Source organism: Arachis hypogaea, chromosome 10 (genome assembly GCF_003086295.3).
Source record: "Arachis hypogaea cultivar Tifrunner chromosome 10, arahy.Tifrunner.gnm2.J5K5, whole genome shotgun sequence".
Taxonomy (NCBI): domain Eukaryota; kingdom Viridiplantae; phylum Streptophyta; class Magnoliopsida; order Fabales; family Fabaceae; genus Arachis; species Arachis hypogaea.
Window position 1 is genome coordinate 62405867 of NC_092045.1, and position 5944 is coordinate 62411810.

The 5944-nt window shown below is 34.3% G+C and overlaps 1 long non-coding RNA gene across 1 annotated transcript; it reads left to right on the forward strand.

Moving 5' to 3' along the window:
• The first annotated feature begins 900 nt into the window (after positions 1-900).
• LOC112715631 (uncharacterized) lies at positions 901-2228 on the forward strand. Its single transcript, XR_011866310.1, has 3 exons — positions 901-1058; positions 1219-1273; positions 1360-2228. It is a non-coding gene; the product is annotated as an uncharacterized lncRNA (long non-coding RNA).
• Positions 2229-5944: the final 3716 nt, after the last annotated feature.

Consider the following 5944-nt stretch of genomic DNA (forward strand, 5'->3'; position numbering starts at 1 on the left):
GCACTGTGCAAACATTGTGCCTAAGGCACAAACTAACCCACACGTGCGCGCACCTGGCGCGTACGCGTCCATGATTCTGAATGCGCAATGCGCGCATGCGTGCATGGCGCGCGCGCGTCGATTGCACCACCTATATCCCTCACTACAACATTTTTGAGCTATTGCAATATATAGTACAGACAACACTTAAAAAATGTTGCCTATAATAATCAAAAACAACTTTTAAAATTTATTGCAAAAGAATAAGGTAATTGTAACTCTTTATTAACCAACGTGTCATAAGCGTTCTCTTTGATCAATTAGAAAACATGTAAAAAGCGTTACTTTAGTAAATTAATCAAGCAACGCTTATGGTCTTCATATGTTACCCTTTACGAAGGATGCTTTTAATTTTTTATTAGACTTCTCATTATAATCGTTGCCTAAAATAATTCAATATTTTCTTTTAAAATTTTACGCTTCCCTCTAAATATTTTAGGCAGCATAGCATACATTCATCACCTGGTTCACTCTTGTTACTAAATCGTGATACTCTTCCTTCTTCTTCTCTGTTGTCCTTGTTATTGTTTCTCTTTTTGCTGCTGCTGTTGTTACTGTGGTTTGAGGAGCGAAATTCGATCTCATATGCTTTGTTCATGTTGTGGCTCGCTTCGATTTACCTCATTTATTACCGAATTCAGTGATTTCTTCACCGCCGTTAGGGATCGAGCCTTCGAGTTTGTCCTGGAATGTTCTTTCAAGTGGATGTGCCAGCTCCATGGAGGCTTGCTCGGGCGGCGCGTGTGAGTTTCATGGTTGATTGCGGAGGCGCGTTGGTCTCTGATCTCTCCCAGACGAACGCCTGGACGGCGTTCAGAATCAAAATCATGAATAACCTAAATCCCTAACCCCAACCCTAACACAATTTCCCCAATTTCACAACACTGATGTGCGCATTCTGCGTTTCTCTCTGCTCTGCCGAGTTCTGCTCTACTCCGCCGTGTTGTTCTGCTCCGCTGTGTTCTTCTCCTCGCATCGAGTTCTGCTTTGCTCCACCATGTTCTTCTGCTCACGCCGAGGTTTGCTCTGCTCCGCTATATTCTTTTGCTCGCACCTTGTTCTTCGTTCTCTTGCGCTGATTTCTGCTCCACTCCTCCGTATTCTAAATTGGGAGAAGTAGCTACTTATGCAAAAATAGTGAGAAATGTGACCTTGTTTTTCTTTTCCTTAATGTTTCAGAAATTTCATGTAACTCAATTAGATTACAGTAAGGCCATCTGTAGATAAATGTGAGGTATGTTCCTTTCGTCTTTAAATATGTCATTTAATTTTAAGTTTAAGAAATTTGAGAATAAACTCTCAGTTGCTGCTATTTTACAGGCAGAGTTGTTAAGCAAGAAATATGAGGAGAAGTACAAACATTGTAGCGGAAATAACATCTAAATTGATTGTTGAAGAAGCTAAATTTCGTGATATACAGGTAATTAGAAATTTGCATTATTATTTGGCAAATAGTAAAAGGAATTTAGGGAAGAATGAATTGTTATTAGCGTTGCTTAATGGATGTAAAGGTAATTATAAAGGTAAGAAGAATGAGATTTTGCAGCGGGAAAGGAGAGAAGAAAAGGATTTTTCTGTGGTCTGAGGTTCTTCTTATGAGGATTTTGCTCCTACTTAATGGGTCTACTTAAAGAGCTTTTGTTTTTAGTAATTGACTATGTGGGATTGGCTTGGTTTTTTCTAGTTTTGAAATTTTGCTGAAAATAAGCTTTCTTCAGCTGATTTTTGTCCTCCACCCTCGGAAGGTATGTTATGTATACACTCTTGTTTGCATATTCTTCCTTGTTCATCTCCCTTTCTATTCTCCACTGTTTTGGAGCTAGTTATTGTTGCGTACCAGTGTTAAGGGGGTGAAAATGCTATTCTCTTTTAGATCTTGATGGACTTTGGTTGTTGAGAATTTTGTGTATATAATCATATGGTTACAGGAGAAAAGAGGGACTGCACGGGGATTCAGTTTAAGCCACCTGGGTGTTGGGTCCACTTCCATGGTTGAAGGTGGTCAAGTTAGCCATCTTCACATGCTTCTTGTTCTGCACTCTTCCTCTTAGTTGTCTTTTTTTGTCTTTACCTTTATTTCAGTCAATTCTTTTACTTTCACAATTAAACTTTATTAATACCTACAATTTTCCAGATCTTGATTCTCAATATCTATTTACTTTGGTATTCTTCAACTAAATGACTTTATCTATTACCTACAATTAAACTTAATGTCATTTCCAAAACAGTTTGTGAAAATAAGTTTTTGAATAAATAATAGATCTATAAACTATCTAAACAAAATTAACTTTATTTATTACTTTTCTTTTTGGGGTGTCAAGAAACAAAATTAACTTTTAATAACATCACTTTAGAAATAGTGAGGAATTGATGGGAATTGGGGATGGTATTTGTCGCCAAAAAAGATAGTGCAATTCTCAAAGTCTTAGAAGTCATTTATTAAAAAGAATTCTTAACAAAACATTATTGTTCTTTCATAGGCATGCGTCAGTTTGCTTAGGTTATGCAATAGCCGTTAACTAGGGAAGGTCATTTCGAAATAGTCTTGGAGAAAAGCATATGATTTTATAACATATGAATGATTTTGATGGACTTTCATATGGTTACTTGAGGGCCTTTGGTTACAGAAGAAAAGCGCGTTTTGGATTCAGAACTTTGGCATGCATGTGCTGGTCCCCTTGTTTCTTTACCAGTTGTTGGAAGCTGAGTTGTATACTTTTCACAAGGTCACAGTGAACAGGTAAGATTGTGATGTTGGAAGTTATATGCCTAAGTTCTTTTAGTTTATGTCTAAATTCTAAACTATAAAATAATAATAAGAATGAGATGACTGAGTAATAATTATAATAGTTAGAAAATTGATCAAACTAGTTGAATGCTTTTGTAATTGGTATAAAAAATTTCATTGATCAAATGTTTTGTTCAACAGAAGCATGCAAATTGCTGAGGCTCTCCAAATGCAAATGGAGGTGCAGAAGAAACTTTATAAGCAAATTGAGGTAGGTATCTAAATTAAAATTGAAGCATAACAAGGATATGTTAAAGATCAATATGGATAATGATTTTTCAGGTGCAGAGACATTTGCAGCTTAAGATTGAAGCACAAGGGAAGTACTTGCAATCAGTACTACACAAGGCATAAGAAACACTTGCAGGAATGATCAACAATGGCAGCCCGGGATCTCCTCCGATTTCGGAACTGACAGAAACAAGAGGAGGGTTCAGTTGGAGCTGTGGGCAGAGGAAACAGAATAGAGGAACCATGTGTTCACTTGAAATTTAAAGTTCTTTGACATCTTCTGAAAGCTCAATGGATCAAAGGCCTAATAGTACTAACACTACTAATACTGCTTCACTTGAATTGTTGCCACTCTTCAAAGAATCTAAGGAACAAGAAGATGAATCTATTATTAGGAGAAAGAGGAGTTCAAGCTGCTTTGTTGATCAGCCATCAAAGATGAGCAGATCTAAATTATTATATAAAGCTGTGTTCTTCCAAGGATGCCGCTTCTCGTCATCATGGAAAAGGTTATCTAGGTTTTTGTATTTGGTTTTCGTGTTTGAGCAATATAGCGAAATTAGCTGAAATATTTAACCAGTAATACTATGGGTCTAACTTTCTAGGGTTTGCTTGCAACTTTCAAGCACCACACTTAGCTTCCCTCTCTGCTAAAGGACAATGTTTAACTTTTTAACAAGGAAAGATGTGAGAAAGATTCTCAAGCGTAAAGTCAGTGATGCTGGTGAAAAAGGTACTCCCTCCCTCCTTAAGAAATTTGGGAGTTGAGTTTCAAGTGGTTCACATTTCTTCTCTTTTTTAGCTGGGATTGCTTTTCAAGTTGTTTTTTTCTTGCATATTTTGTCATTTGGGGTTAAATGGTGTCTTGTGGTCTTTGATTAGTGATTGATGAAGGTTGCATTGCACAACAGAGCTTCTGGATGTTTCTGCTCATTGATTCTTGGTTGTTTAGGCATGCCATTGCACTTCTGAGCCGGTTTTGTTCAAATAATTGATTTGGTGGATTGCAATTTCGTTTCTGTGTAGATAGTTTGAGATTTAATGCATGCTTTGGTTTTTGAGACTTAATGCATGCTTTTATTTTAATTAATTCTGGGAGAGCTATTTTTTGCATATTTTTTAAATTTCAAGTCTTATTAGAACACTTATTAAACATATTAAATATTTAAATGTAGAAAATTTTAATGAAAAATGTTAACTAACTGTAAGCTTCTTTTTTTTATGTTTTCCACTATTTTAACCAATTTCTTTAAAGAACTATTTAGCTGAATTATTAAAAAATCAGCACATACAAAAATGGTTCATTCACTCTACCATGTACTATCAACAACCACTGGTTGTCTGATTCTGTTAATTCAATGCAAGTTTTTTTCACACACACACATGCATAGCAAGCTAGTGTTTAATGAATGAACAACAAATGAAATGAACAGAGGTCTTTACTTTGATAGAAAGACAAGTTAACTATGAGGTGGATTGGTCAGTTTCCTTTATGTACTGCATTCTGAGTCTATGTTGAACCCTTTTCAGTATGTGTTTATATAGCTAGACAGAAATTGAGTCAGAAAATAAAGATAGAAGCTTGCAATCTGTTAACACAGATGAATATAATAGGAATAAGTAGCCTCCACATGTTTCAACTTTCAACTCTTTCATTCACACTATTTCCTCTCACCAAGTTCCAACAGATTTTAGCCCATGGTTTGGTGATACTGTAGAATCATATTTCCTATACATAAATTATCAAATGATTTGATATCAATCTATTTACATTTACTATATATACACTTGTCAAGTGAAGTATATATTATGAGAAATTAAATAGAGATTGACTTATAAATAAGTAGCATCTGATATTAGAACTACTGTTGAGATAATCACTTAACATGCATGTGTTGTATGCACCTATACAGCTATACCTAAGATTTACATGATGGAGCTTGTTGATGTGTTTGAAAATTGAAGGCATTCTTCCCACTAACGGTTAATTTGCACTTGTCAATGTACAAAGCCAGTCTTATCCTTTGCACGTTGGCCACACATGGTTTTGCCATTTGTAGCATTCATATGGACTAAGAGTGTTGATTGATGCCATTCAAAATTAAATGAAAAGGAAAGAAAAGTCTGATGAATTTGACATAATTTCTGTATCATTCAAGTGCTTGTATTTTAGATATTAGATATTACAAGATAACTTTAACTAGAGTTTAAGAAAGCTTGTTTGTTTTCATTGTCCATCCTAGTAGATTCAGCTCCCTCTAAAGAAACAGATCATGCTCAACAGCTCAAGTATGCTTCACACTTCAAAGGGATAACATCAATGCATCAACGATAGGGTATAACTCTCTCACTAGTACTATATACTCATCTATATCGGGTACATGAATAATAATATACTTTTTTGTTGTGTATTATTTGCAGATTTAGCATATGGGACAAGTCAAGCATGGATATAAAATATGCAAGTCAATTGATATTTTTTGGATAATTATTAATTACTGTTATGACAAGTATTGTTAGACAAGAATTTTATTATTTTGTTGAAAATAATTGATAAACATGTATTTGAAATACTAATTAAACTTTTTAATATCTATTTTAATTAGAATTTTATTATTAGTTATTTTGTCTCTTTTATAAATTTTTTTTATTGTGCACAAATTTATTTATTAAATAAAATAATTACACATGTATGAACAAAAAATTTTATTGTAAATTTTATTTTTGTGTATTTTTATTACAAAAGTAACTTTTATTTTTACCAAAAAGGCAACCCTTCTATTAGTTGCATATTTTGAATATTAGACAACACTTGTATGGTTGCATATCCAAAAGAAAAGGCAACACTTATATAGGTTGCATATCCAAAAGAAAAGGCAATGTTTT